This window comes from Schistocerca americana, chromosome 9 (genome assembly GCF_021461395.2).
Source record: "Schistocerca americana isolate TAMUIC-IGC-003095 chromosome 9, iqSchAmer2.1, whole genome shotgun sequence".
Classification (NCBI taxonomy): domain Eukaryota; kingdom Metazoa; phylum Arthropoda; class Insecta; order Orthoptera; family Acrididae; genus Schistocerca; species Schistocerca americana.
Genome location: NC_060127.1, coordinates 6,874,317 through 6,883,990, shown reverse-complemented (window position 1 = coordinate 6,883,990; position 9,674 = coordinate 6,874,317). Strand labels below are relative to the sequence as shown.

The following is a 9,674-nucleotide window of genomic DNA, read 5'->3' as shown; positions in this document are numbered from 1 at the left end:
GGATGACGTGCACAGCCGATGCCCTACCGCAGCATCAGTCTCCTGGGCGGACGACGTGGAGATCGAAGGGACTGGGGCGGATGCTGCTGATGATGGGGCACCCCCATCGGTTGCGCCCGCGCCCGCAAACTCTCCACAATAGCAGCCTCTTCAGCGGACCGGCAAGATCGACGACCTCTCGCTCCTGAAGAAGAAGCCCCGCCTGCGCCAGTGGGACTCCAACACCAGCATTATCGTGTCGCAACGATTAACCTCGCGACCATTCGTGCGCCCCACAAACTAGCGCTGCTCCGCGATATGATTTATGATGCGGACATAGATATTGCGCTTTTTCAGGAAGTGCGTGTCGCCGATTTTTCACCACCACATGGCTTCACAGTGCATCTTTCTCCCGCTTCGGACACCGGTAGTGGTGTTGCCATCATCTTACGCGAAGGTCTTCCTGCCGAAGATGTCCTATACCTCCCCAGCGGCAGAGGTATGGCCCTTACTCTCTTTGGTGTACGCATCATCAATATTTATGCGCCGTCGGGCTCCAGCTACCGTCGTGAACGCAATGCCTTCTTCGCGAATGAAGTCACACCCCTTTTTATGGGACCATACGATGACTGGATCATGGGTGGAGACTTCAACTGCACCCAGCGACCTCAGGATCAATTGCCGCGTCACTCACCATGCGCAGCTCTGGAAACAGTCGTCACGCGGCTACAATTTGTCGATACGTGGAGACATGTTCACGGTGATCTTTTGGGTTTTACGTACCACACTGCGCACTCCTCTAGCCGACTGGATCGCATCTACATCTCGCGATCCCTAATTCAACACACTCGACAGGCTGAAGTCTGGCCTGTTGCTTTCTCAGACCATGAGGCTTACTTCTGTGATGTTGTTCTCACAAGACAGGCAGTATGGCACGGACGTGGTTTATGGAAACTGAACACGGCACTCCTTAATTCACCTGACTGTCGACTTCTAATAGAAGACACTTGGATCACATGTAATAGACGCCGACCCACGTATCCGTCTACCATATCCTGGTGGATCCAGTGTGCAAAACCTGCTCTTCGAAAAACTTTAATCCGGTATGGCAAAGATGTTGTCGCCTGGAGGAAGAGCACTATGGACTTTTACTACAGGATCCTACGAGAATGCTCCACGATGCCAGCCTCCCCTGAGCGCCATATAAGGATGAACCAAGCTAAGGCCCAAATCTCGAATCTCATGCGACGGCATTTGGAAGGGGCGATAGTACGATCTCGTACTGCTGATCGCATGCCTCATGAACATCCGTCGATGTACCATATCATCCAAGAACGACAAAATCGACGCCGAAAATTGATTCACGTCCTAACGGATCAAGGAGGGCGTCGCTACGTAACCCAATCTGCCATAGGGAATGTGCTTCACGCCCACTACCGGCAGCTCTACGCCGCAGTTCCACATTCCCCAGAGTTGATCGAGGAAGTCTCACAGCTCAACTTCGGTGGTATCCCAGGAGATGCGGCGATTGACTTGATGTCGGAGGTGACTGATGAGGAAGTCCGCGATGCGATCCGGGCAGGAACCATCAATCGCTCCCCGGGCCCCGACGGTCTTCCCCTCGAATTTTATCGCACCTTCCGTGATTTGTTAGAGTCCACCTTCACCTCCATCTGTCGGGAACTGATGTCTCCGGAAGTACCTGTGCCGGACGCTTTCATGGAAGGAATTATTATTCCTGTACATAAACCGCACGGTGGCAACAATATCAGTGATTATCGGCCCCTCACCCTCCTTAACAGTGATATGAAAATCTTCACTCGCCTTTTGGCAGCACGACTTAAAAACGTTGCCCGCTATGTTGTGTCGCCAGACCAAGCATCTTTGGGAGGCGACAACAATATTCGCACGGCTTTATGCCGCTACAGGGATATGATCGCCGTTACCCAGGCACAACGCCTCTCTGGGGCACTTGCGTCTTTGGACTTCAGTCAAGCTTTTGATAGGGTTGACCATTCGTTCCTTACGGCCGTTCTCCACCATATGGGTTTCCCGGTCGCCGTTATCACGGTAGTGATGCGCCTTCTGCGGGGTGCCTCATCCAGGATTCTGTACAATGGCAGACTCACTCCACCGATAATAATAGGTCGATCCGTACGTCAAGGTTGCCCTCTATCAGCAATTTTGTACGCCTTTTCCTTGGAATCCTTGCTATGTGGACTAAGACAACGTTTGGTAGGGTTGTCCATAGATCGCTACCGATTCTGTTGCACGGCCTATGCTGACGATGTCGTCATCTGTTTACGTAATGCCGACGAAGTTCGAGCTGTTTTGACGTGGATAGCGACTTATGGTGAGGCGTCGGGTAGCTCTTTAAACGTACGTAAGTCACAAGTTATGTTCATTGGCACGGGACTTCCCGTGGAGTGCGTTGCACCTCTCACCACCGTTGATACCATTCGTTGTTTGGGAATAGATTTTTCATCTGATCTCCGGCGTTCAGCCACCATCAACTGCCGACGCCTCCTTTTAATGATCAGAGCAGGTCTTATGGACCATCGCCTTCGATCCCTAGATATTATCCAACGAGCTCGATATGTCAATACATATATCGCATCCCGAGTTCCCCATGTAGCGCAAGTTCTACCTTTCCCGCTTACTGTGGCACGTCGCATGTTGGCAGCGATGGCATCTTTCGTCAGCTCTGGGATGTTGTTCAAAATTAGCTATGCGACCCTTACTCTTCCCCGTGAACGAGGTGGGATAGGTCTGTTTCACGTGCCGGATAGAGCTCGCGCCCTATTTGTCAGCTCTCAGATGACGGTATGGACACGTTGCCCAACGAGCCTCACTGGTCTCCTCCTGTCGGCATACTCGCCGGTCTCACTGCCAGCCCCAGTGATCATCTCGGATGTTCCGGCCCAGTTCCATTATACACGGTACTTCTTTCTGGAACTCAGTTATCTACGCCTCACCTTACCAAGACAGCTTTTGCTCAAGACAAAGGCAGTATACAATGTCCTCCAATTAGGTCGTCCACCTAACCCGATTGAACAAAAGTTCCCCCAGGTTGACTGGCGTCATGTATGGCGCGCGGTGTTCGCCTGTTACCTTGACACGAATGTTCAATCTGTCTGGTACATAACTGTCAATGGTAAGCAAATCAACCAATTTCGCCTTCATCGTATCCACCTCGCCCAATCACCTCTATGCTCCACGTGTGGAGTGCCAGACAATGCTGAACATCGGTTTGTTTGCGGACCGGCGGCGGAGGTTTGGCACTTGGTTCGACGTATTGTGGCTTTTCTAACGCGGGACATTCCGGATCGGATTACTCCCCTTTCATTATTATTTCCGGAACGTGACTATTTTCCTCGGACAAAGACCAATGCTGTGAATTGGATTCGCGGACATGCCATTCACTACTTATTTGGACAAACTGTAGACTCTGCACTCGATTTTTGGACATACCTCAATGACCGTCATTATGTCGTTGTCCGTCACCCAAAATACAGACAATTTTTCTCGAACTTCCTTGGGAGTGCTTTCCACGAGCCGCCTCGCAGCTGGAATGTGTTAAGCCAAGAGAGAAGAAGGCTTCCTGTTTGAACCAATGAACATTTCTGAACAATTGAACGGAACACATCAATTTCGAGAAGACGTGACTCAACATATTACCAGCGGGGCGCAGAAGGCCTCTGATCAATTACACACAAAAAAAAAAAAAATAAATAACTAAATAAAAAATAAAAATAAAAATAAAAAATAAATAAATAAATATAAAACAAAAAAAAAATTAAAATAAAATTCAGAAAAAGGAAGATTATGTTTTGTTTTTCTGGATAGCCCTAACCTTGATTTCCCATATTTCCCCTGGTATATAGGCAGCTCTCTGGGGTAGGTTTAGTCAGGAGCCAACGCCTGAAGTGGCCCAGATTTTTTTTTTGTTATAGGATGAAAAGTGGCGGTGGCACTTGTTTTTTTAGTTCCATTTAAAGTAAAAAAAAAAAAAAAAAAAAATGTTGGTAGAGCACTTGCGCGCGAAAGGCAAAGGTCCCGAGTTCGAGTCTCGGTCCGGCACACAGTTTTAATCTGCCAGGAAGTTTCATATCAGCGCAGACTCCGCTGCAGAGTGACAATCTCTTTCAACCGTCCTCGCTGTTCTACATCGGTGTCTTTTACCTCGAACTCGGTTACTTTCGACTTGCCTTACCAACGACTCAACTGGCGACGGCAAAGACGGTATATCGAGTCCTGCAACGTTGACGACCCGATAACGTCGTGGAGAGGAAGCGCCCGAACGTCAACTGGCGAGTACTTTGGAGTACAATTCACCACGTAACAGTGGACACTGACGTCTCAGCGACATGGTATATCACTATCAACAGTAAGCCGGTGACCAGATCAAGGCTACATGCGATCCATATGGTAGACTCACCCACGTGCACGAGCTGTGGCGTTCAAGACAACGATGAACACCGTCTTAGCTGTGGCGAGTCTGCGGCAGTGTGGCACTTAGTGAGGCAAATGTCAGAATACTTCTTTCGAGTAATGCCGAATCATATCGACCGTAAGACTATCTTATTCCCGGATGAGACGTATTACCCACGCACGAAAACTAATGCCATGACGTGGCTTCGTGGACATGCAGTGCATTATTTGTTTCAAGACGGCACTAAGGACACTTTAGACTTTTGGAACTATCTACAGGAACGACATTGCAAGATCCTCCGTAACCCAAAGTATCGACAATATTTTTCCAATTATTTGTTGAGTGCGTTCCACGACCCTCCGCGTAGCTGGAACATCACGGGTAAGAGAAGCTAAAATTACAAGACGATAATAGAACACTACACGGTGCAAAGTGGGATCTACCTTGGTCATTACGAGAAGTCATACCTGGATGATACAGCAGATGGAGAGTTTCGTCGCGAACCCTCGCACTCTATGGCTTATAGCAGTATTTGCCCCACATTTCCTCTTTTTGTCCCCGGCGCGGAAAGATCTTCGCAGTTTATGTTTCCCATCCGGTGCAAAATGTAGCACCGGTTAATGGTGGTAGGGATTCCACCCTTCGGTTTTGTTTCATGGCTCCCTTAACCCCACACTTTGCTCTCTTTCTTTCTGCCTTTTGCTACAACTGTAAGCATGTTTTCAATTACGTACGTCCCCAACTCGACGCAACGAGTGTACTTACTAGTTTTCAGTTACTTACTGTTAAAAAAAATCCAAAACAAAATTACAAGAAAATAAATAAAATTAAAAATAAATAAATAAAATTAAAAAAAAACATTCACTGTAATACAGCAACAACATCCTTTGTACCACATATCACATCCCCAGGATGGGAGGGAGGAGACACCGTGGCCAGGCGTCGGGTCGCGACCCCTGCCCACCTTGCCTCCGCCACCCCACTACCCGACCCATCTCCCATGGAAAAAAAGAAGGAAAAACAAAAAGATAAAAAATAAAAAAAGTACAGTTGGTGATACATCAGCTGGGCCAACTTCTCACCTGGGTACAGGTTCTATGGGATTCGCGCAATGGATCGCCAAATAGAGGTGGACGTGGCCGGTGTTATTGTTTTACATTGAGGCTGGAGCAGGTTTCCACCTCGGCTTCTCCAAGGACCCAGACTGATTTCAGACTTAACTAATTTTAAGAAAAATAGTACGCCGGATTTTACATTCCAATCTCTGTTTTTTTAACGTTTTAGATATGCATCACTGTTTCACAGTAGTTTACACTGACTGCTCCAAACGGGGGAATTCCCTTGGCTGCTCTGTAGCGTTCCCTGACCATGTGAGCCGGCCGAAGTGGCCGTGCGGTTAAAGGCGCTGCAGTCTGGAACCGCAAGACCGCTACGGTCGCAGGTTCGAATCCTGCCTCGGGCATGGATGTTTGTGATGTCCTTAGGTTAGTTAGGTTTAACTAGTTCTAGGGGACTAATAACCTCAGCAGTTGAGTCCCATAGTGCTCAGAGCCATTTGAACCTGACCATGTGACAAGCATTCGCCTTCCTGACGAGTACACCGTTTTCCAAGCGGAGCTCCACGCGATAGTGGCGGCACTGGAGCACATGCGCCTTCTACTCCACAACCGGTTTCTCATCTGCTCCGATTCCCTCAGTGCCTTACAATCGTTACAGAAATCTTCAAACGTACCTTCTATGGTTTCACAATCCACAAGCGAATGAAGCGAATGTTACAGGTCCATTACTTTTCACTAAAAAAAACTAAGCTCCTCCCGCACAGGCCACGAAGGCCCAGAGGAACCGACCGGCCGGCGTGTCATCCTCAGCCCACAGGCGTCATTGGATGCGGATATGGAGGGGCATGTGATCAGCACACCGCTCTCCCGGCCGTATGTCAGTTTCCGAGACTGGAGCCGCTACTTCTCAGTCTAGTACCTCCTCAGTTTGCCTCACAAGGGCTGAGTGCACCCCGCTTGCCAACAGCGCTCGGCAGACCGGATGGTCACCCATCCAAGTGCTAGCCCAGCCTGACGACGCTTAACTTCGGTGATCTGACGGGAACCGGTGTTACCACTGCGGCAAGGCAGTTGGCCCCATTACTTTTCACACTATATATAAATGGCCTAGTAGGTGACGTAGATAGTTCCATGAGACTTTCAGTGGACGATGCTGTTGAATACAGAGAAATCGCAACGCTAGAAAATTGTAGCGAAATGCAGGAAGACCTGCAGAGGATACAGGCTTAGCAAGTGACCCTCAACATAAGCAAATGTAACGTATTGCGAATACATAGACAGAAAGATCCTTTATTGTATGGTTACACGACTGCAGCACAAACACTGGAAGGAGCCGCTTACATAAAACATCTAGGAGAAAATATCTAGGAGTATTCTTACGGAGCGATCTGAAGTGGAACGACCACATAAAATCAATCGCTGGTAATGCAAATGCCGGAAAGAGATTCAGTGGAACAATCTACAGCAAATAGTAATAAGTGGGTACGTTGAGCGCAGTCGCAGGTTATTTAGTGATGCTTATGTAATGATTTAATGATGTTATTTATTTTCTTATAATTTCTATAATTTTCTTATAATTTACTGATGATCTTTATTTACCTATAATTTACTGATGTTCTTTATTTCCTTATAATTTCTATAATTTTCTATAATTTAATAAAGTGTAACCAACAGTTACTAAAATTTTTATAAACGGAAGCAAGCAAAAATTTACATCAAAAATTCTGTGCTGCGAATCACATGTAAAATTTTTTTACGATACATTACTACATACATAAGTGTATCTTTCGGAATTTTGTCATTAAAATTTCCACACAGCTTCAGATAGGTACGAAAAACAATTCAGTTTACTTTCAACAACCAAGCTTCAACTACTTTTGAAAACAATTCTGTAGCACAAATAATTCAATGCAGTTCTGTAACGCAGATAATTTAATGATAATTCAATGCAATTCTGGGAATGAATGTAAGTGAATGAACAGACTGCCAAACTAACTAACAGGTTAATGAAGAAACTAACAGGCGAACTAACTAACTAACCAACTAATCAAAGAAAACAAACAAAACAAACAAACGATTGGACATGACAAATGATGTTTAACGAAAGCCATTTATAAGAAAAAACATCATTTGACCTTCGTGTGACCTTCGTTAAACATCATTTGTCATGTCCATTCGTTTTTTTTTGTTTTTTTTGTTTTTTTCGTTTTCTTTGGTTAGTTGGTTGGCCTGTTAGTTTGTTCATTAACCTGTTAGTTAGTTTGTCAGTCTGTTCATTCACTTACAGTCATTCCCAGAATTACATTGAATTATCATTAAATTATCTTCGCTATAGAATTGTTTACCACACTATCGCAGAAGTCGCGACTACAGTGTTTCGTATTAATTTGTATTTAATTAGCCGATTCTGCTCGTTCTTTCTTTCCCATCTTAATATCATCAAGAAAAAGTTCTCCAGTTCCAGTTACAGACCCCCTCCTCCCCTCCCCGCTGAATCCCACAGCCCGCTCTACTTCGACTACAGCCGCCGACGCTTTCAGAGAGAGCACATTAAAGAAATCAGGCTGGATAAACGCGCTCTTGTTTTGTTAGCGATTAAAGAAAATACTGCCCATAATTATTTTAATGAAAAGGCTCCCGCGTTATTAACGGCGCGCTTCCATTAAGATGATTAGAAGCATTACAACTGCTAAAATGAGGACCCTCGTGCAACATCAAAAAAACTGTCTGTGTGCATTCTTCGCTAAAGAATGACGAGCTCGACAAAGTCCACAATGTAACTGGTGGAAGCGGTTGTGAGAGTGTCATTTCCTACAGACAGTATTTTGCGCCATCGGCCATAGATAACACGACTGGATGACGACTACGGACATGTGCAGGGGCGACACACCTCCATGTAACACGTGTATAAAATCCCTTCTTCACAAAATGACATAACAGCATTTTCGAGAGATTTTTGCTGTGTAAGTGAAGAGCTGAGTGACTCCCTGTCCAGCACATACTAACTATATATATATATATATATATATATATATATATATATATAAAATACAGAGGAGAAAGAGACGACAAAGTAACGGTCCACTGCTACGATAACATGCGGGATCAAACTCTAGTGTTCTGTTACAGAACCTATTGTAGTACGGTGATCATGAACTTGTGTTTTCTTGTGAGTAATTTGCAGTTTTTCATTTAAACAGTTTTTGATGTTGCTGAGCAATATTCATACAATAATTTTCAAATGAACACACCGCCATTTTACTGTGTTGTTGTTTATTTAATTACTTCCTAGGTTTCGGCCTTTTATGCCATTTTCAAGTGATTGAGTGTATTTCATTAATATATATTGCAGGAGATGCGAGCTTGATGTCCTTCAGTGTATGTTAATGACAAACCCGATCACTTGAAAATAACATGAAAATCCGAAACCTAGGTCGTAATTAATTAAACAACAATACTGTCAAATGGCGGCGCGTTCATTTAAAAAAAAGGTTTTAACTCCTTCACTCTTGTTTTCATTACCATCTCCTTCATATTTAAAGTATGTTAACCACTAAAATTTAATGAATACAAGTAGTTTATGAACGAAGAGACTGAACAATATTACATCTGTTACCATTATACGAACCAGTAGGTCCTGTATCAAGTATGCTTAGACACACGAAATGCATATTCACCAGTAATAACTTTTATATGATATTTCTTATGCAGTGACTTAAGTCCTCCAGTCTAGCTAACAAGTTTTCGACAAAAGAAGTGTTTTTTGTCGAAGCTACTGAACTGTGTGCTACTACAAGTCAAACTGTCTTACTTCCTTCCAAAATAGCGTAAGTGTGTCGAAAGGTCGACTTCCACGTGACGAAAAATAAAAAAGTTATTATAGATTGAAAAGAGAGACGAAGAAAGAATATAGTCACCTGAAACGAAATTTTTAAGTAACATTAAACTACTTACCCTCAGAGACCAAATATAATACATTATTATACGAGAACTAATTTGCATTTCATAAATGGAAAATAGAGCGAGGATATAAAAATGGAAACAACATAAGGAATAGACACTTTCGATGAAAACGGAAAGGTTGTAACCCTACTCCATAAAGCGAAGAGGAAGAAGATGATTGTTCGCTTTTGATGCTGTAATTATTTATCAACGTCGACATTTCTACTCCAGCTGATTTTGCTCTCGTTTTCAAGAGATGAATA

At 44.6% G+C, this 9,674-nt stretch overlaps 1 pseudogene; it reads right to left on the bottom strand.

The window, feature by feature from the left end:
• Positions 1 to 6,427: 6,427 nt before the first annotated feature.
• LOC124551615 lies at positions 6,428 to 6,545 on the bottom strand (annotated as a pseudogene).
• Between the last annotated feature and the right edge of the window lie 3,129 nt (positions 6,546 to 9,674).